Source organism: Mustela lutreola, chromosome 3 (assembly GCF_030435805.1).
Source record: "Mustela lutreola isolate mMusLut2 chromosome 3, mMusLut2.pri, whole genome shotgun sequence".
In the NCBI taxonomy this organism is placed as follows: Eukaryota; Metazoa; Chordata; class Mammalia; order Carnivora; family Mustelidae; genus Mustela; species Mustela lutreola.
Genome location: NC_081292.1, coordinates 49,353,362 through 49,375,883, shown reverse-complemented (window position 1 = coordinate 49,375,883; position 22,522 = coordinate 49,353,362).

Below are 22,522 nucleotides of genomic sequence, written 5' to 3'. Positions count from 1 at the left end.
GCATTTTTATGACTATCACAATCATTGCTCTTATTTGCTTTATTATTATCTTTTCAGTTATCTCTTGTCCCAAAAGCTTGCCAGTACATACTGACAAGATTGTGAACCCCGCAAGAGCAAATCGTGATTGCAACTGTTAAGCTCTGCATTTCAGTGTCCCCCTTGCTGATGTAGGCCTCTCTATTTTTCATGCTTGAGAAACAGAAGTCTTATACCCACAAGATAACAGATGCCTTTTTTCCCTATCCCAGTTTCAACCAGTCTATTGCTTTTAAAAATAAATTTATTTTTCACCTTCAAGATCATCACCAACCTCCTGTGGGTGGATAGTTTACTTACAACTTAATAATTAGAACTCAGAAAGCCATTAAGGAAATTTGTCCTGAGCTGTGTGGGTTTGAGTGAAGCCAAATAAATATTTTCAAACATTGTCCTATTCCCAAAGAACCGTTGGTTTTTTTAATATAACCACAGCTGTTAGCTAACAGAACCATGTCTTTAAAAGAGCAAAGTTCATTAATGCCTTCACATAATAAATGTTTAGACTGTCTGCCATGTGCCAAGCATTGTGTGAGATCCTGGGGAAACAAGAGCTTCATAGTGTACTGTCTAGAGGAAAAGAAAAAGAAAGGTTTAATAAGCAATCACTCAAATAAGCATGTATTTCCAAATGTGCAAGCACAGTAACAAGTAATATGGGTCCTCTGAAAAACAACAGCAGGGATTCTCAGCAGGTCTCTCAGAAAAGGACATTTAAATTGAGGCAGGGAAAGTGAGCAGTAGTTAACGAGTCAAGAGCAGAGAGAATGTCCCACCAAAAAGGGGCCAGCCATTGGTCCAAGATGCCAGCTATACACATGGCTTATGTATATATTTAGCTATGTGTATAGATATGGCCTCTAAATGCAAAGAGGTATTTCAGAGACACTGAACAAAACTCACCTTTTTTTATTTTTATTTAAAGAAAATATTTGAGGGTGCCTGGGTGGCTCAGTGGGTTAAGCTTCTGCCTTCGGCTCAGGTCATGATCTCAGGGTCCTGGGATTGAGCCCTGAATTGGGCTCTCTGCTCAGGGAGCCTGCTTCCCCCTCTCTCTGCCTGCCTCTTTGCCTACTTGTGATCTCTGTCTGTCAAAAAAATAAATAAAATCTTTAAAAAAAATAAAGAAAATATGTTACATTTAATCATTCCTTAATTAGGTGATTATTATTCAAGATAAAAGATAGTTACACAGAAAAGGAATGTGAGAAAGAAACATAGGAAAAGAGAATACAGAGATGATAAAATACAAGAATCTTCAACTTTTTTTCTTTTCATTTTTTGGGGAAAGAGAGAGCAACAAGGAGGGGCAGAAGGTGAGAGAGAATCTTCAGCAGGCTCCACACCCAGCGCAGAGTCTGACGCAGAGCTCCAGGTCACAACCCTGAAATCATGAACTGAGCTGAAATCAAGTGTGTTGTTTAACCTACTGAACCACCTAGGCATCCTGATTTTCAACTTTTCATATTGCGGGCCCTGCTCCGGGCCTCCCAGGGAAACTATACTTTTACCAAGGTCAAAAAGATTCCTCAATGTCAAAGCATGGGCTCAATTTCTGCCCTGGGCATACACTGTACATCTGCTTCATTGAAAAAAAATAACCAAGAAGGAGCATTCTAAGCATAAAGGAAAGGAAAAAAAAAAGAAAGAAAGAAAGAAAGACCCTCCCTGGTTCCCATAAGATTGAAGACACAGATTCTTGTGCGCAATGTAAACATTAAGAGAAAGTCTTTAGCTTTCTGGAGTGTCCTGTGTTATAACAATATGTAACTCTTTATGTTTAAAAAAAAAAAGTATTTAGTTCTGCACCAAATGTTCCTTCCCTGGAGCATCCTCTTCTCTATGAAGATTGTGTATTCTGGGCAGCTGTCCTAACTTGGGCTCAAAAAAAATTTTTATTCCAGGGATGCTAGGGTGGCTCAGTTGGTTAAGCCTCTGCCTTCGGCTCAGGTCATGATCTCAGGGTTATGGGATCAAGCCCCACATCAGGCTCTCTGCTCAGCCGGTAACCTGCTTCCCCCTCTCCCTCTGCCTGCCTCTCTGCCTACTTGTCATCTCTCTCTGTCAAATTAAAAAAAAAATCTTAAAAAAAAAAAAAAGCAGGAAGAGGAGTACGTTCAATACAAAAACAGATACACACGTGACCAGAAAGACTCTACCACTGAATTATCAGAAATGTCTGCTCTTGGCAACTTTCTTTCTTTTTTTAAAGATTTTATTTATTTATTTATTTGTTTGTTTTTAAAGATTTTTATTTATTTATTTGACAGAGAGAGATCACAAGTAGGCAGAGAGGGAGGCAGAGAGAGAGGAGGAAGCAGGCTCCCCACTGAGCAGAGAGCCTGATGCGGGGCTGGATCCCAGGACCCTGGGATCATGACCTGAGCCAAAGGCAGAGACTTTAACCCACTGAGCCACCCAGGTGACCCTCTCAGCAGCTTTCAATCAAGCTTTGGTTAATCTGATGCTGACAATAGCATCCTGTAGATGTCTACATGAACTGGGAGAGGGGAGACTATTTCTAAGGGATAGTTTTAAAATACAAATTGATGTCATTGGATTAAAGATAACTTCACTAAAATGACTCTCCTACTAGTGAATTCCCAAAGAACATACTCTTTTTTTTTTTTTTTTTTAATTTAGGTTATCCTTGACAGGCAAAAGAAACTGTCCACATTTAATGTATAGATCTGGAAGAGTTTGACCCCAAGTATACACCAGTGAAACCACCATCATAAACACTACCATAAACATAAGCATCATCTCTAAAAGCTTTCTTTCCTCTCTCTTTTCTCATAAAATAATTTCTATCTCGGGATGCCTGGATGGCTCAGTTGGTTGGACGACTGCCTTCGGCTCAGGTCATGATCCCGGAATCGCAGGATCGAATCCCACATCGGGCTCCCAGCTCCATGGGGAGTCTGCTTCTCCCTCTGACCTTCTCCTCGCTCATGCTCTCTCTCACTGTCTCTCTCTCTCAAATAAATAAATAAAATCTTTAAAAAAAAATAAAAATAAAAATAAATAATTTCTATCTCATATTGTAACTTTTGGAGACCAGGAGGTCAGGGCATGGGGATCAGATTGATGTGAGGTGGAATGTGGGAACTGGGCTGGTGAAAGGAAAGACTATTCAAAAGAGGGTACTGGGGGCGCCTTTTGCCATGGGTTCCTGAGCAAGTGGCAATAATGGAGAATATGTTGGCATTGTCTGGAACACATTCTATGTAAGCCTCTTGCTGGCTTGGCAGCCACAAAGAGCACCCACTCTGAGGACTAACAAGTGAGACCGCCTAACCTAAGTGGTCATATCACTACGGATGGGAGGCGGAATCGTAAGAGGAGAGTGTTTGAGGAAAGCATAAAACTTGCATTTTCTGCCAACCTGTAACCTTAGACGAGGTGGGAATTTCAGGGAAATTGTTTCACCTTCAAGAAAAGAAAGTGCTGCAGGGCCATCCCTCACAGCTGACAACCTCCTGATTGTGATAACCCAGGCTGGAGAGGCCTGGAAACCAAAGCTCACGCCACCTGAGAACACCATCATTTCCTTTACCTTCTTCTCATTTATCTATCTCAAGGGTGTTTCTTTTCCAAATGGCAAAAAAGGACTTCCAGTCTAAGTGGTGGACTGAGATCATGGGGGAGGGGAGCGGAATCACTCTTCTGAAAACGTGAAAATTCTGGAGATCTTATAAGAAGGAAGTGTTTAGAATACACGCCTGAGTACAAAGGGTGTGAAACACTTCTCGGGCACATTTTAATCAAAGCCAAAAGCCGCTGCCAGGGCAGTGAGCAGAATCATAGCCAGAGAAGCCTCTGGATCTTTGAGCTAAACTAGAGACTCAGGTTGGATGTGAGCTTTGAGCTTCTGTGAGATGATAGTCCCCTCAATATGGAGGGGATGGGGTGCTCGACTGAGGGATTTTTCCGTGCAAATCCAGAAGTCACAAAAGGCCACCCCGTCCCAAGACTGGGAGTCTTTCAAGTTCTAATCTTAGTTTAGAAACTGACCCACTCACAGTTTCAGGCTCAGGGACACAGCATGAAAGGTCTTTGGGTAGAAGAAGACTCGGTCCTAAGGAATCAGACATCACACCTCCGCCCCATAAGCGTGTGGGATCAGACTTGGCACAGACTTGCCCAGGCAAATGTGAACCTATCCCTTAAGGACACTTTCGCAGCCCAGTGTATGGGACATGTAAAATGCCTATGTAACATGTATGTCTCTAGTCCATTTTTGAAGATTATATGAAGATTTATTATATGAAAGTAAAAAGAAAATGTTGACTTTATAAACAGTGCCTTTCCTTAATAGAAATTTTCAACCTCAAGCTTGGGTTTGAACCATTATTACTCCAGAGCGCCGATATACCAACATAGGAATATCTTATGGCGCCATCTAGTGTCTAAGGATTACATAGCCAATCTGCTCTACTAAGAATAAGCAGCCAAGTGATGAGTCACTGAATTCTACTCCTGAAACCACTATTAATTACACTGTATGTTAACTAATTAGAATTTAAATAAAAAATTTTAAAAACAGTAAACATCTCTATCATAGGTATCTAGAGATTTCATGAGCCATTGTTTGAAAGGACTATGAATGCCTACAATGTTAGGTTATCGGTTCTGTATTTCTGTTAAAATCACGTTCTATACATATTACCAGTGGAATCCATGTGTTTTTGCTGCCCACATGTCCCTACCCATTTCCACTGTCTGCACATGCCGGAATCCATTCTCACTCATGTTTGTGGCTGCCATGCTATATACAAACTAAGAGGTAAGTCAATCTGCATGGATGAGAGTAGAAATATCAACAATTTGATAGAATTACACTGCCATTTAAAAGGAAAAATTTTGATGCCCAAAGAGATTGTCTTATAAGTAAAAGGTGTATCTTTACAAAGAATGGCAATAGTCTCTCGTGGTAAAACTATATATAATAATTTCTTCTGTAAATTGCTCAACTGAGGCTTTCAGCATTTGGGGCTTGATAGCCTGCTTATGTTGTCAAGGGTCCTTCCTTATTCACAGAAAATGCCTCACATTTGTGTGGTGCTCTGGAGGGATGAACTGGTGTCAGTGAGAGCACCTGCCCAATGAGAAGCATGTGATCTCTCTCCTTAGGACCCGCCTGCCCACTTTCAGGGAAGAAGAAACCCATTCACTTCATTTGCCTGGGTTGGCTTGTTTGTTTTTCAGGGGTAGGAATTGGCTTCCTAATTATAAATTGAACTGTTTCCGATATTTCAACAAAACAGAGTAAAAAAATTGATATTTTCATCTCTTGTGAGAAGTTGCCAGCTACTGGTAATAAGGGTTTTTACATTTTCCATTTCTTTCATAAAAAACTGCCTGTTAGAGACCAATAACTTCCCCCCAATTGAGTAAAGACACTTGACCGAAGCTTACCTAAAAGTATACACTAGTTGTCAGATCCACAAAACCGGGTGAGAACAGTGGCAAACACTCCACAGTAACAATAAGGCCAATTCCTTTCAGCTCACACAAACGTGGGAGCAAAAAACGGGCTAATCCTACCGCTGCCTCCAAGTGAAGGTCATGAACCACCACTGCTAATGTTCCTCCAGGCCTGAGTTCAGACAGGTCTCCACCTTGACTAGGAAGTGCCTCCTTAGCCCCATCCAGGCTCTGAGGTGTGAGGCGCACAGTCAAAGGCAGGACAGGGTGTTACCAAGAATACCTCTTGAAAATAAACTATTCTGGGGACGCCTGGGTGGCTCAGTTGGTTAAGCAGCTGCCTTCGGCTCAGGTCATGATCCCAGGGTCTTGGGATCGAGTCCCACATCGGGCTCCTTGCTCCGCAGGGAGCCTGCTTCTCCCTCTGCCTCTGCCTGCCATTCTGTCTGCCTGTGCTTGCTCTCTCTCTCTCTCTCTGATAAATAAAATCTTTAAAAAAAAAAAAAAAGAAAGAAAATAAACTATTCTGTACTATTTGTCAATAAATTATAGAATAAGCTATTACAGGTCTGGATTTGTTTGTCTTATTCCTGGTAGGCTAACAGGGGCAGAGGTAGAATTTTAAAAAGCTTGTCAAAATAACACATTATCCTTTCATACATGTCTGTCTTCTGTTCTCTACCCTCTAATTCATCTTTGGGATCATTTGCAAGTGGAATGGAAAAGAACCCAAATTAAATCAAGATATCATTTATCATTTATTTGAGTAAGATTCTTTTTCAATTACTAATACCCAATATTTTGGCAAGGGTGCAGGAGGTATAAATTTATACAAGTTTTCTAGAGAGTAAAAAGCGCATGCCCTTTGACCCAGCAATTCCATTCTGGAGATGTATCCCAAGAACAAACATGGAAAGAGCAGCACCAGAATTTTTATTGTACTATTATTTACAATAGAAAAACTTTGGAACAACCTAAATCCTCAAAAGTAGTGTGTACATGTTAATAAAATATGGCAATGTGAGCAATAGATATCTCTAGGTATTGGTATGGGCAATTTGATTTTCTTCCTCGGGTTTATAGATTTGTCTAATGAGCATGACTGCCTACTATAATCTGAAAAATAAACAATAGGTTATGTATAAAAAATGCCAAAGTAGAAGAGTCATGTGGTGGATAGAGTCACAAGCCTGAGTGAAGAAACAAAAATATCCATTGTCCTTCCAAATAATCATGACTTTGTAATTGCAACTCAGCAACCATCACAGGGGCCAGCCAAGTGTCATTGCTAATCATAATTTATGTGATAAGATTCCAGGAATCTACTTCAGATTTTCTTTCATAACTTACACTAGTAGAGTCCTATGGAGAACTACATTAAGGCATGCAGATGTGTTAGATAAATTCGATTCGGTCGTGGTGAACCATCCTTTTAATGTACTGTTGGATCCTTTGGTTATATGTTGGTGAGAATTTTTGCATCCATATTCATCAGGGCTATTGGTCCATAATTCTCCTTTTGGGTGGGGTCTTTGTCTGGTTTGGGGATCCAGGTAATCCTGGCCTCATCAAAAGTGTTTGAAAGTTTTCCTTCCAGTTTTTTTGTTTGTTTGTTTGTTTGTTTGTTTGGGGCTTTTTTTTGTAAAGTTTCAGAAGAATAGGTATTAAACCTTTTTTTAAATGTTTGGTAGAATACTCCTAGGAAGCCATCTGGCTGGCACTGGGCTTTTGTTTCCTGGGGGATTTTTGATGACTGCTTCAATTTCTTTGTTGATTATGGGCCTCTTCAGGTTCCCTTTTCTTCCTGGTTCAGTTTTGGTCATTTCTAGGTTTCTGGGAATGCATCCAGTTCTTCGAGACTCCCTGATTTGTTGACTCAGAGTTGCCATCCTATGTTCTTACAATTGTTTGTATTTCTTTGGTGTTGGGTGTGATCTCACCTTCTTCATTCATGATTTTATTGATTTGGGTCCTTTTCTTTTCTTCTGGAGAAATCTGGGGTGTATCAATCTTATTAATTCTTTCCAAGAACCAGGTCCTAATTTCATTGATCTGTTCTACTATTCTTTTGGTTTCTACTTCATTGACTTCTGCTCTAATCTTTATTATTTCCCTTCTCCTTGTGGGTGTAGACTTTCTATGCTGCTCTTTCTCCAGCTCCTTTAGGTGTAGGATTAGGTTATATATTTGAGAACTTTCTTGGTTCTTGAGAAAAGCTTATAGTGCTATATACTTCCCTCTCAGGACCCCCTTTGCTGCATCCCAAAAATATTGAACAGTTATGTTTTCATTCTCATTTGTTTCCATGAATTTTTTAAGTTCATCTTGAATTGACTGATTGACCCATTCATTCTTTAGTAGGATGCTCTCCAGCCTCCATATATTTGAGTTCTTTCCAAATTTCCTCTTGTGATTGAGTTCCATTTTCAAAGCATTGTGGTCTGATAATATGCAAGAAATGATCCCAATCTTTTGGGACAAGAATGAATATGGCTGCCTTTCAATCTCTGGCCCTGGAGCTGAGACCTTGGGGCCCCACTCCTCAGTGTGCCTCACAGAAGAGCGGTCAATCCTTCATGTCTCCTTGGTCTCGTCTGCACTCTGTGCTGACTGGTCCTGTGACCAAACATCTCTATCTCTGGCCCACGACCCTGTTTGGAGTCTCCAAACCCAACAGACTCCTGCAGCATGCTCAGGCACCACTCCTCCTGGGGGAAGAAAGGGGCTCTCTCCGGTTGTGCCTCTTCTTGGGCCCCTTCTCAAAGAACAGTGGCCAGACTGTGCTGTGGATCACAGTTTACGGCAACCTCCAGCTTAGAGGCCACTCCTGGGCTCGCTCTATACAGCTGGATGACCTGCTTCGATACCTGGGAGCTCTGCTGCCCTCAAGCACCCCTGGTCTTCCTGGGACCCCAAAGATCCTGAGAACACACTGTTCCATTGAGGGTTCCACCCCTTGCTCTGCCTCCAGAGCAACGTCCCTCACCAGAGCAGACTTCTAAAAGTTCCGATTTTGTGCTCTGCTGCCCCTAGCACTTGGCAGTAGCCGGCTGATGGAGGATCCCTCCCTCCACAGTTTATCTTCCTGCCTAGAGACTTAGACTCACTTTTCTGTACCTTCTACCTTGCAGAAAGTGATCGCTTTTCTGTATATAGAGTTGCAGCTATTCTTTTCTTTGATCTGTGCTTGAATTTACAGGTTTTCAGAATGGTTCAATAGCTATCTAGCTAAACTCCTTAGACCAGATGAAATTAAGATCTCCTACTCCTCTGCCATCTTGGGCTCTCTCTCTTCTTCTTTATCCAGATTTCTTTGGGTGTTTGAGGTCTTTTGTGATTCCATACGAATTTTAGGATTGTCTTCTATTTCTTTTTTTTTTTTTAAGATTTTATTTATTTATTTGACAGACAGAGATCACAAGTAGGCAGAGAGGCAGGTAAAGAGAGAGAGGGAAGCAGGTTCCCTGCTGAGCAGAGAGCCCAATGCAGGGCTCAATCCCAGGACCCCGGGATCATGACCTGAGCTGAAGGCAGAAGCTTTAACCCACTGAGCCACCCAGGCACTTCTTGTCTTCTATTTCTTGGAATCATGCCATTGGAATTCAGATGGGGATTTCATCACATCTGCAGATTGCTTTGGGTACAATGGACATGTTAACAGTATTAACTCCTTCAGTTAATGAGCATGGTGTATGCTTCCATTTATTTGTGTCATCTTCCAAATCTCTGGTCCATACATTCACCCACCAACACACACATATTTTTCCTTCCTTCTCTACCATGCATTCGGTATACCAGGTCTTTCTCATTCTTGGTTACTTTTATTTTTAGATTTTCTTTGCTTGATGCAATTGTCAATGGCATTGCTTTCTTAAATTCTTTTTGTGAAAGTTTGATATCAGTATATAGAAATACAAGTTGGGGTACTTGGGTGACTCAGTCAGTTAAGTGTCTGGCTTCAGGTCAGGTCATGATCCCAGGGTTCTGGGAATGAGTCCAGCATTGGGCTCCCTTCTCAGCAGGGAGTCTGCTTTTTACTGGCCCTCCTCTGCTCCCCCTGCTTGTGTTCTCACTCTCTCTGTCAAATAAACACATTCTTTTTAAAAAAAGAAATGCAACAATTCTCTGTATATTGACACTGTATCCTGCAGCTTTACTGAATTTGTTTATTCTAACAGGTTGTGTGTGTGTGTGTACTCTAGGGACTTGTACATATGGTATCATGTCATCTGCAAATAGCGACCATTTTCTTTTCCTATTTAGATTTCATATCTTTTTTGTTTTTGTTTTTGTTTTTGTCTAAATGGTTTGGCAAGGACTTTCAAAACTGTGACGAATGAAAGTGGTAAGAGTGGGCATCATTATCTTGTTCTTGATCATGTAGAAAAATTTTCAGAATTTCACCCTTGAGTATAATGTCAGCTGTGGACTTTTCATATAGGGCCTTTGTTTAGTTGAGGTATGTTCGATCAATACCCAGATGGTTTAAAGTCTTTATCATAAATGCGTATTGAATCTTGTCAAGTGTTCTTTCTGCATCTACTGTAACAATCCTAGGATTTTTATCTTTTATTTTATTAAGGTGGTATATCCCATTGGTGGATGTGAAGATGTGGAATCATCCTTGCATCCCTGAAATAAATCCATTGGATCCTATTGTGTGACTCTCCTGATGTATTGTTGAGTTAATTTTGCCAGTAATTTGTTGAGGATTTTTGCATCTCTGTTCATAAGGGATATTGGCCTTTCCTTTCCTTGTAGCATCTTTGTCTTGTTTTGGCAGCAGAGTAATGCTGCCCTCATAAAATGAGTTTTACAGTTTTCTCTCCTATTTTTTAAACAACTTGACACAGGGTTGGTATTAATCCTTCTTCTACTGTCTGGTTGAACTCTTCAGTGCAACTGTCTGGTCTTAGGTTATTTGTTTTTGTTGGGATGATTTGATTATCAAATCGAAGTTTTTACTAGTGATCAGTCTATTCAGATTTTTTATTTCCTTCACAGTTCAGTCTTTCTATGTTGTTGTTAGGAACTTACCCATTTCTTCTAGGTTGCCCAAGGTGTTGGCCTCGCCTTGTTCATAGTACTCTCTTATGATCCTTTATATTTTTGTGGTATTCATTGTAATAGCTCATCTTTCTTTCTTTTTCTTAAGTTTTTCTCATTTTTTAATTTAAATTCAATTAGCCAAGTTTTAGTTTTTGATGTAACGGTCAGTGATTCATTACTTGTGCATAACATCCAGGGCTCATCACCACATGTCCCCTCCTTAATACCCATCACCTAGTTACCCCACCCCCCAGCCTACCTCTCCTCCAGTTTGTGAGATCGTGCTGTCCCATCAAGGGACATCGTGTGTGTCATATGGAAGAAGAATTGAAAACAAAGGAACCAGAAGCAAACCTACTCGTATGAAAGGTACTGCAGTAGGAATTTAGAAAAATAAGTGAAAATTCCTGCAATGGTAGTTGGACAACAGAAATGGGAAGAAGGAAACATATTAGAGAGCCATTGTGGAGGTAGAAGGAACAGGGCTTGATGACGGAGTGGAAGCAGAACGTGACTGAGAAGACACTGTTCAGGCTGTGATGGTGCAGCTAGGGCAAACCCTGGATGTGTTTACCCTCACTGTCTATCTGAATAGGCAATTTCCACTAATCTGTTCTCCTTTAACAAGTGATACTGTGCCACTCCACTCCTAATTTACTACAGCTACAAAAAGCCCCTTCCAACCTGGGAGGACATGGCATTTGTTACAATATGTTATTATATATGCTATTAAGTATGTTACATACTATATGTGTTACCATATATGCTCTATGAAGTCCAGCTACCTCTGCAGTAAGCACAAGGTTAGAGGAGCAGCGGTATGGATAGTTTAAAAATACGATCTTTTTTTTTTTTAATTAATTTTTTTTTAAAAATTTTATTTATTTATTTGACAGAGAGAACTCACAAGTAGATGGAGAGGCAGGCAGAGAGAGAGAGAGAGAGGGAAGCAGGCTCCCCGCCGAGCAGAGAGCCCAATGCGGGACTCGATCCCAGGACCCTGAGATTATGACCTAGGCCGAAGGCAGCGGCTTAACCCACTGAGCCACTCAGGCGCCCCTTTTTTATTAATTTTTTAAAGGATTTTATTTTATTTATTAATTTGAGAGAGATAATGACAGAGATAGCGAGAGAAAGCACAAGCAGGGAGGAAAGAAAGAGAAGCAGGCTCCCTCTGAGCACAGAGCCCAATGTGGGGCTCGATCCCAGGACCCTGGGATCATGACCTGAGCCGAAGGCAGATGTTTAACCAACCCAGCCATCCAGGCACCCCTAGGATCTTTTAAAAATACAGCTTTAGAATATAGGTATGTTTATAAAGAAGCAAATTTTGACCTAGAACCCCCCCCCCAAAAAAATCATTGTATTTATATTTTTAGTTTTTTGCTGTTGTTCATACTGCTGTTGTTGTTTTTCTGTTGAGTGATGTGTAAAGCAGATGTTCTCAGCTCTTCCCTGAGCCTCATTCAGGTGCAGAACCTGGATGGACCAGACAAAAGGAAGTCAAAGGGTCGGGTGCAGGGCTGGGTAGTCATCATCTGGTAGATAAGCCACAGGTGACCAGGAGTCGTAGGTTTCACTGGCTTCTCATGAAAGGGTAACCATTTCTCAGCAAAGTGTGTATTTTCTGGTCATTGACTTTTATAGGCCACATCTCCCTTTTCATGTTCTTCTTGTAGGTTTACAATGGAAATGGTCATTGACTGAACAAATTTCAAAACTGCCATATCTTTCAGAGCACAGATTGGTGGTTGTCAGAGGTAGTGGGTAGGGATATGTGAAATGGATGAAGGTGGTCAGAAGATGCAAACTTTCAGTTATAAAATAAATAAGTCCTGGACATGGTGACCACAGTTATCATACTGCAATTGATATTTGGAAGTTGCTAAGAGAGTAGATCTTAAAAGTCCTCATCATAAGAAAAAATATTTTCCAACTGTGTGTAATGGTGGCCATTAAGTAGACTTATTGTGGTCATCATTTCTCAATATGTACACATACTGACTCATTCTGTTGTACACCTGAAACTATAACAATGTTATTTGTCAATTATATCTCAAAAAAAAAGAGAACTGGCATTTTTTTGAAAGTATAATATTTATAATATTTATCATTGTTTGGAAATGATACTGCAATCCAATGAAGACTTAAAATAGAACGGGTAAGCATACAGTTATATTTAAAGTTTGTTTTAACAAAATAAAACGTTTTCAGATATAGTCTTAAAATAATAGTGCTTTGTATATGGAGAAAGCTTTAAAAAAAAAAAAAAAAGATACTGATTGATTAACAAGGTGATATTCTGCTCCCAGAACAACTGGAAGGAAACTTGGGCTTCTGTCTCACCTTTCTCATTATCTTTGTAACATCTACAAGTTGGTTCCTTCTCTCTGTAGCTAGAGGAGGTCTTCCCCATTTTTAAGAAAGTGATCAGTTTCCTAAGTAAAAAACTATTAGCTTATTAGCTGTTACAAAGAAAATAATGCCATTTTCCATTTTCTCTTCTTGATAAATGTTAATAAAGTTGTGTTCATCAGTTTCCCCCTTCTTCAAAGACTTGAATGGGTGGAAATTTTGAGGACCCCATTCTTGACTGAATTTTTTTGTCCATTTTCATTCTTTTTCTACCCAGTGGACACAAAATATTCTTTAAAGACTTTAAAGAAAACCCTATTTTCAGAATCACCCCTATCTGAACATAGAAAAACAGTTGCTCTGTCATACTATCTTCCATGAAAAATAGTTCCCATGGGGACAACCCAAGAAGACCATTCTCTGCACTGGCCAGGGGGCTCGGGACTTCACAAAGGGTATTTGTGCACTGTCATGTTCTCAAACCACCCTGTTCCTCCCTGGCTTCCCTGCCAAAGAGCAGTGAGCATGGCCCCTCAGTTGTTAGTGTCTCCTGCTTTGTCTGCAAACCAACTGAAACAAGTCCCCCCTTAGAAAGATGCCAGTCCAGGGCCCTTTGTCTTAGCAGGACCCTGAATTGGTGAAAACCTGCAACCCGAGCTGGAATTCCCAGATTACCCGAGAACAGTTTCTCCATTTTGGAGGGAGACTTTGCTTCAACCTGATTCTGGCTGGGAAGAAGAGTCTCTCTGTTTCTTTAACAACATTGGAGTATATGCTAGAAAGGGACCATGCCCTTGACTTTCTTCCCTTTTATTTCCTGTTTCCATTTGGAGCATAAATTTCTCCTAAAAGGCCATGAAGTTCACTCTCACACACCATTCATGCCCTTCTCACTGTTCAGCTTGTCCCTAACCCATGCTGGTGGGTATGGATAGATGGTATTTCTTACGGCAGAGAATGTTCTTAGAAGAGAAGTGATGCTAATGCAAAGCGTCTAGCCCTGACCTTCACTAATCACTTTAAAACCAAGGCCAGCTCTCATATGGAGTGAAACAAGGTTCTTCTGAAGTTCCTCTACACTGTGGCCAGAGCTGCCTCTCAAAGCTCATACCATGAGAATTCCCTGGTATGAATCTACTCTTAGATGGTTTGTGAGAACAAACAGAACTCTGCCTCTAGGTCCAGAGGAAAGCTACCCGAGCTCAACCCTGCAAGCTAGTCCCACGGACAGCCCACAAGTATCAACAGCATCTGCACCAATGCCCAGGCTCTCTGCTCCACTATTTTAATACTAGAAGTACCTGGTATTAGAGGGGGCAGGAGGTGTGAGTGGTCAAGGACCCAACATAAAAGTCTATGATCCTTCCACTCATCCCAAACCATTGCAGCATCATGGAAAACAAATGAAATTGGCTTTTCTGTGGACTTGCTCGGGCATAAAGTATCCAAGAAAAAGGGTCTTGCTCTTTGCTAAAACAAAGATTTTCCCTTCTCAGTGAAGAATTATCTTCTATCTATAGCTAGATCACTTATTTTTTAAGCAAATGTGTTAATAATTGGTAAGGAATCCAATATAAAATAAAACCAGGGGCCCCTGACTGGCTCAGTCAGTGGAGCCTGTACCTCTTGATCTCGGGGTTGTAAGTTTGAGCCCTGTTTTGCTTGTGGAGAGTACTTAAACATAAAACCCTAGAAATAAGCAAACAAAACAAAGTCATAGGTGGTCACTTTTTTAAATGTAGCTTAGGGGCGCCTGGGTGACTCAGTGGGTTAAGCCGCTGCCTTCGGCTCAGGTCATGATTCCAGGGTCCTGGGATCGAGTCCCGCATTGGGCTCTCTGCTCAGCGGGGAGCCTGCTTCCCTCTCTCTCTCTGCCTGCCTCTCCATCTACTTGTGATTTCTCTCTGTCAAATAAATAAATAAATGAAATCTTTAAAAAAAAATAAAATAAATGTAGCTTAGAAGGCCCTATTGTCACAAACTAGGTATGATTTTAATAGATAAATGATTCTACCACCCGGCATCTGATGGAAAGAAGAGCTGGTGATCATTTAAAATCAAAGTGATCCTTTTTGTCAAATAATCCTCAACTTTTAACCAGAATAAAGATATTAATTCTAGACAACATGCTAATTTATTGTTACCTTACAAAGAGTTCTTGATGCCATTTTATTACAGAAGAAGGGACACTAAGAAGAGATAATACCACCCCTCTAGCTTCTATGAAACAGGTTGACATTTTTTTTATATCTGAAGTAAATACTTTTCCACAGCCATTTAAAGATTTTTCAAGTATAAAATTATTCACACCATGTGCTGTAGAGTTGTGGTGGCCTTGTTGCCCCTTCCTCAGGGCAGTGTAGCAGGCTCCAGTTTCTTTCCTGTGCCTTCAACCTGTCTTGCCCTGGGGGGCAGCTTCTCTTAGCATGTGGGCACCATAGCCTGATGGTCCAGCCCCATTGGCTGCCAGCTTAGGGTCTGTACCTGGACCATAGGCTTTTGAGCACACTGGAGCTATTTTCATAAATTACTCCTTGGCCTACATTGAGGGACATCACAAACAAGGAACTTGTTGAGTCTCTCAGTGTGTTTACTGTAAAGAGGTGCTAATTGCATTGCACCCACTAATTACGTTGCACATCCTCTCCAGGAGATCCCAAAAGAAATTTTACTTTGAGTCTCAGAGTCAGGAATGAATATGGCTCCTCTATGTAACTAATTAAAATTAATTTGTTTTAATTTTATTGTCACTTTGAAGCATATTATCTATCTTCTTTGAATGGACTGCTAGAAAACTGAGAGTCAGCTTTTCTGAAGTTTATCCTTAGCAAACCATCCTCTACAATATACAGTTTAAATTTTTTAAAAATATTTTCTGCACAGTGAAGGTAACAATCAATAAAACTAAAAGGCTGAATGAAAGATGATATTTGCATATCCAGTAAAGGTTTAGTATCAAAAAAATATAAGGAACTGACACAACTCAACAGCCAAAAACCAAATAATCCAATTTAAAAATAAGCAGAAGACATGAAAAGTCATTTCTCGGAAGAAAACAAACATAAGGCCAATAGACACATTAAAAAAAGAAGATGCTCAACATCACTTATCATCAGGGAAATGTAAATCAGAACTACAATTTAAAAAAAACAACTAAGTGAGATATCACCTCATACTTGTCAGAATGGCTAAAATCAAAAACGTAAGAAACGAGTGCTGGCAAGGATGTGGAGAAAAAGGAACACTCTGGCACCATTGGTGAGAATGTAAACTGGTGAAGCCACTGTGGGAAACAGTATGCAGCTTCTTCAAAAAATTGAAAATAGATCTATCCTATGATCCAGGAATCACACTACTGAGTATTTACCTAAAAAATACAAAAACACTAATGAAAAGGGATACGTGCACCCCTATGTTTATTACAGCATTATTTACAGTAGCTGAACTATGAGAGCAGCCCAAGTGTCTGTCAACAGATGAATGAATAAAGAAGATGTGGTATAAATAGGTAATGGAATATTACTCAACCATTAAAAAAAAAAACAATAAAATTTTGCCATTTGCAACAACATGAATGGAGTTAGACAGTGTAATGCTAAGAGAAATAAGTTAGTCCAAGAAAAACAAATGCCATATGATCTCACTCATATGTGGAATTTAAGAAACATAACAAAGAAGCAAAGGAAAAATGAGAGAGAGAGACAAATCAAGAAACAGACTCTTAACTATAGAGACAAATTGATGGTTACCAGAGGGGAGGTAGATGGGGGATGGGTGAAATAGGTGATGGGGATTGAAGAGTACACTTATCATGATGAAAATAAAATAAAATAATAAAAATTTTTAATATTGTCATTTTTATTTATAATTTTATATACTAATCTTACCTACTAGTTTTTCCCTATTCTTTCTACTCTCATTTTAATTTTTTTCTGCTTTTCTCTTCCATTCAATTCAGATTTTTACCTCAGCTTCATCTATTTATATAACTAAAAACCTTTGAAACAGGGAAAAGAATAAATTAAGACTGGAATACCCAGTTATTTCCCAATGACAAATAAAATATCTCTTTTTTTCCTGAACTGATATACCAGGAAAGAGAATGCAATTATAGAATTTTATAAAGTTAGAATAATTATAGAGAACAGTGTTGCAAACAAATCCACTAGTTACTGCTCAAAGAACCATTGCATGAAGGACTGAAGTGAACCCAAAGTCAGGAGCAAATGCTGCAGAAAGAGTAAGACAATGGTTTAGGAAGCCAGATCTAAAGGAAGATACCCAGCATTACCTCCAGAGTCACAAACCATATGGGTTAATTTCTATCTGTAGTGAATTGAATAGTGACCCCTTAAAGATATATCCAAGCAGAACCTTAGAATGTAATCTTGTCTGTGTTCAAAGGAAATGCAAACGGAGACCAGACTTGAAAATACCCTGAGCAGACCAAACCAGCTTGGTCATACAAGTGAAGCTTAATTTAGCTTATTTTGCAAGACAAGCAAGGCTAACTTGACCCTGTGTCACTTCTTGTTTGTGCCTGTGAAGATCATAAGTAACAAATTGTTCCCAAAAATTAATATGAGGTAACCACTGACCAATTCCTTTTCATTTAAGAAGATTTTAATATTGTAACCAGTCACTGTAAAGAATAAACAGCTACTGCCTCCAGATTATGTGAACTGTGTTCTAACAACATACCTCTGAGCATCATTCCATGTTTTGGTTTGGATGCTCCTGGTCAGCAAACTGTCTATTTGATGTATACACAATACATTTTTACTAATTACTACTTCAGTGATTTATTGGTTTTACATCTCTTTTTTCCTGAACTTTTGGAATAAGTGTCTTTCAAAACGTAATGAAGGAAAGGATCTAGGAAGGAAATCATCCTAAATTAAGGTGGGTCCTACCCCCAGTAGAAGCATCCCTGTAAGAGACAGAAGGGAAGACAGAGGGGAAAGGCATATGAAAACTGGAGCAGCAATCAGAGGGCAGCCACCAGCTAAGGAAAGCCAAGGATTGCCAGCAGCCACCAGAAGATAGGAGAGAGGTATAAAGCAGATTCTCCCTCACATTCTTGAGGAGGAATCAAACCTCTCCATACACCAATTTTGGATTTCTGGCCTCCAGAACCACGAGAGAACAAATTTCTGTTGTTTGAAGCCATGCTGTTTGTGGTAACTTATTACGGTAGTCCTGGGAAACGAATGCACCATCTTAAGTCTCCAGATTAAAATTCACACCAGTTTGGGATACCTGGGTGGGCCAGGTCATGATCTCAGGGTCCTGAAATTGAGCCCCACGTCCAGCCCTGCTCTAATCTCCACGCTGGGCACGGAGCCCACTTAAGATTCTCTGTCTACTGCTCCCTCTGCCGCTCCCTGGCACATTTACGCAGGCTCCCTCTCTCTCCCCCTCCCTTTCTCTCTCAAAATAAATAAATAAATACAAAAATAAATATCACACTAATTCATGTTTTAGGTTTTAAAGAATTTACCTGTGAATTAAACTCTTGGTTAAAGTGACTTTTTGCAAATGAAGTAGTTTAAATATTAAATATTTAGAAAATACATTCCAAATACAAATCAGTAATTATTTGTGATATTAAGCTGAAGATGTTTATACTTCAGCCTAAATATTTTAACTTTCCAGAAGTGTATACACATAAAGACTATTCGCCATCACATTTGTATTTTAATAGACAATGGTATGATATACAATACAAGGAAAAAATACAACTCATGTGTGCATGATTTCTATTATTCAGAGTATGTCAATCAAGTATAGAATTCCTCAAAATATGGTTATTAACCTTGTGTTTATATCATGGAATGTAGATCTTCTTGACAAACACTTTTAAAATACACAAGCAAAGATAATTATAAGTCATTACATGCCCACTAGGAGAAAAGGAAAAACTACCGGTAAGAGAGAATTTACTAACAAAAGAAAATTCAGGACATATAATAACACAAGACAAAATCTGAATGGATACTAGACAGTGATGAATACTATTGTTAAGGATAAACTTGTTTTAGAAAAAATGGAAATCATCTCGTAAAAGAAATAAGAAGAAAATACGAGGTTTCTTGTATTTTTTTTACAAAATAATTCGGTGTTCTTTTTACTCTATTCATGTTAAGCTCAGTGAAGTAAGAAAAGAATATCCAAATATTTAGAAATTAGTTTGCAATACCTAAATTCACCAGAGGATGGTAGAATAGAGTCAAAACATATGAAAAATACTACTTCATATTTTTCTCCCAGTTCACACAATGAAATCATATGATATGTCTAACTTGCAGAACTATCAAAACCTTTTTATTCAAAAACAGTTATTAGTGGGGCACCTGGTTGTCTCAGTCAGTCAATGGAGTGTATGACTCTTGATATTGGGGATGTGTGTTTGAACCTCACATAGGTACAGAGATTACTTAAAAAAAAAAATAGAATCCTTAAAATTAAAAAAAAAAAAATAGGTAAATAATACATGCATACAGTTGGCTGTTAGTTTGATTGATTTGCTTGTTAGTCTGATTCTTCTGGGGTAAGGGGAGAAGGGTGGGGAACACTCCACCCTGGGACATTACAATATGACCTACAAGTTCCTTGTCACATCTAATCAACAAGAAATTAAGCCTGTGAAAGAACAGTTTTCAAAGAGACAGTTATAAACAGAGTTGATTTCTAAGAACTTTACAAAAGTTGGAGGGAAGGGAATTTATTACCCAATCACAATCTTCCATTCAAAACCCTTCAAGCGTTTGGGGACACACTGGGAGGGGCCAGGAGCAGCCAGCACAGAAGAGAAGGGTATTTTTTCCTACTCATGAAAATTCCCCTTGTGCACCCCACTAGGCCTCTTACAGTCTTCTCATCTCATGCACCCAACTTCTACCAAAAGATCAAGAGATTTTGATCTTCAACAGGAAATTTTGCTGCTGAATGGGGGAAAACTGGGGGGGCAAGGGCAGGCAGTAAAGGGTCCACATCTTCTTTTCAAACAGTAACTGAGGTCCTGTTAGCTGCAGCCTACCACATTCTGGGGTTTCAAAGATAAGTAAGGTCTGGTCCCTGCCCATAAGAAGTTAAAAACATTGAGAGTTGGGGTGCCTGGGTAGCTCAGTCGATTATGCATCTGGCTTTGGCTCAGGTTCACTGATCACTGCCCCACATTTGGAGGCCCCATCGAATGGAGAGGCACCCCTTTCCTGACCCTTCTTGTCTGGTTCCTGCTGCCCCAGACAGCCTCCCTGGATAACTCCCTGTCTGCCCATCTCAGAGACATGACCCATCTTCCTAAGCCTCTCCTAAACCTGGCTCTGCACCCTGCAATCAGTTTCTTCTGGTCACTGCAATAACCTAGTCCTGACTTTGGGCCAGAGGATGCCTGCAGTGGGCTCTTGAAGCGTTGCCTGGAGAGGAAAGCACCTCAGCATAACCTGCTGTTCTAAGTTTTAAGCAAAGGACATGAAAAGTAAACTATTCATGGAAATGACAAATATTTACATCATAACTTCAGGCAACATTGTATCCCACTATTTTTTGGTGTCAATATGGGCAGAATTGAAGGCATCAGGGCCTGCCTTTTGCATTCTTATCTCCTGGGACTGATCCAACATAGAGTCTGAAGGAGTTCTGAGCTTCTAATTCCAGATCTGCTATTTTCATGCTGTGTCACCATGCAGAAGTTACCGCACATCTCTGAGCCTAGGCTTCCTCATCTGTAAGATTAAATTAAGAATAATACTCACTTCATAGGTTTGTTATGGGAAGTAAATACGATAATATAGGTTAAGGGTATTGGGCATAGTACTTGGCACAGAATGAGCAATAAATGTTAGGACAGAATAACACAGCTACAGTTTAAAACTAATTTCTTTTTACTTAAGAAATCTGAAAGTACTACCATTAGAATTTTTATTGTTTGTATTTTTATTCAGAAAGCTTCAAGTGGAAAATATATAAACTATCCCATTAGATAAAGAACAAGTTTCACATCTGATTATTCACTCCCCAATTTCTTAAGGGATCCATATTCAGGCTTCTCCTTTTTTATATGTTCCCTCATGCCACTGTATTTTTAACTGGCTTTTTTTTTTTTTTTTTTTACTATAGATTTAAAGAAAATGCATCAATTTTAAAACTTTTAAAGTAAAAATTAGTTTAAAATGAAAAATAAACTTTCTCTTCCACCAGACTTCCTCTTCTTTTTCCCCTGAGATAATAACTCTATCAAATTCTTACAAATCTTCAAGCTTCTGAAAATATCTCTCACACAAATAAGATCACATTGTAATACCTTTCTGCACCTTGCTCTTCTATTTAATACAATGGCATATCATATAACAAAAGATACAGAGGTACCATGTCATTTTTAATGTATGGAAGCTCTTTGCTTAAATGTAACATGCTTTATTTGAGTTCCCCTATTGATGGAAATTTATTTGTGATTCTTTTTTATATAAATACCAATGTTTTATATGCTTTTATACACATGTCTTTGCACACATTGGCAAGAATATGGGTAGAACAAATTCCTAGAAATGCCACTATTAGGCCAAAGGGTCAGTGCATTTTTAATTTGACTATATTGCTGCCAAACTTTTACCCTCTGAGGTAGAACCAGATTGCACTCCAGTATCTCAATGGAGCATGACATTATCTTCTTTCCTGTAACCTTTCACCAAATGTATTATAGAAATTTTAAACTGCATTAATCTGATAGATGAAAAGTTATTATGTCTTTGTTGTTTTAATGTCCTTTTTAGTTAGGAGTGAAATTGAGTATTTTTTCACATGCTCATTAGTCATTTAGATTTTTATAAACTACCTGTCAAAATATTTGTCCACTTTCCTATTTTTTTAACGACTCTGACTTCTTTTATATAGTAAAGTAACTAAACCATTGTTTGCCATATGTGGTGCAGCATTACAATTTATAGTGAAAATACTGTTGTCATATCTCTATATCATATATCTCATATCTCTATATCACATATAATTGTTCTACTTATGAAACCTAAAAGAGAAAAATAAAACAGAAAACTAAGACTGATTTTATAGTTATAGAAAATGTCACTCTAGCATTTTATTATTGTACTTCATTAAACAAATTAAGTGATGTCAGCTGGTGAATCATTATTTACTATATCCATTCATACGAGTGTCCCTCAGATATACTTAACAGTAATATCACAGTCTTTGTATCACTTTATAAAAATTTACTGTACTAGGGATCGGACCATAAGTGCCTTGCCTGGAGAATGGAGTTGTTTTTTTTTTTTTTTTAAGATTTTATTTATTTATTTGTCAGAGAGAGAGTGAATGAGAGCGTGCACAGGCAGACAGAGTGGAAGGAAGAGTCAGAGGGAGAAGCAGGCTCCCTGCAGAGCAAGGAGCCGGATGTGGGACTCGATCCCAGGACGCTGGGATCATGACCTGAGCTGAAGGCAGCTGCTTAACCAACTGAGCCACCCAGGCATCCCGAGAATGGAGTTTTAGAGCTTACTTCCTTTTTTTTTTTAATTTTAAAGATTTTATTTATTTATTTATTTGACAGAGAGAGAGAGATGACAAGTAGGCAGAGAGAGTGGAGGAAGCAGGCTCCCTGCCGAGCAGAGAGCTTAATGCAGGGCTCGATCCCAGG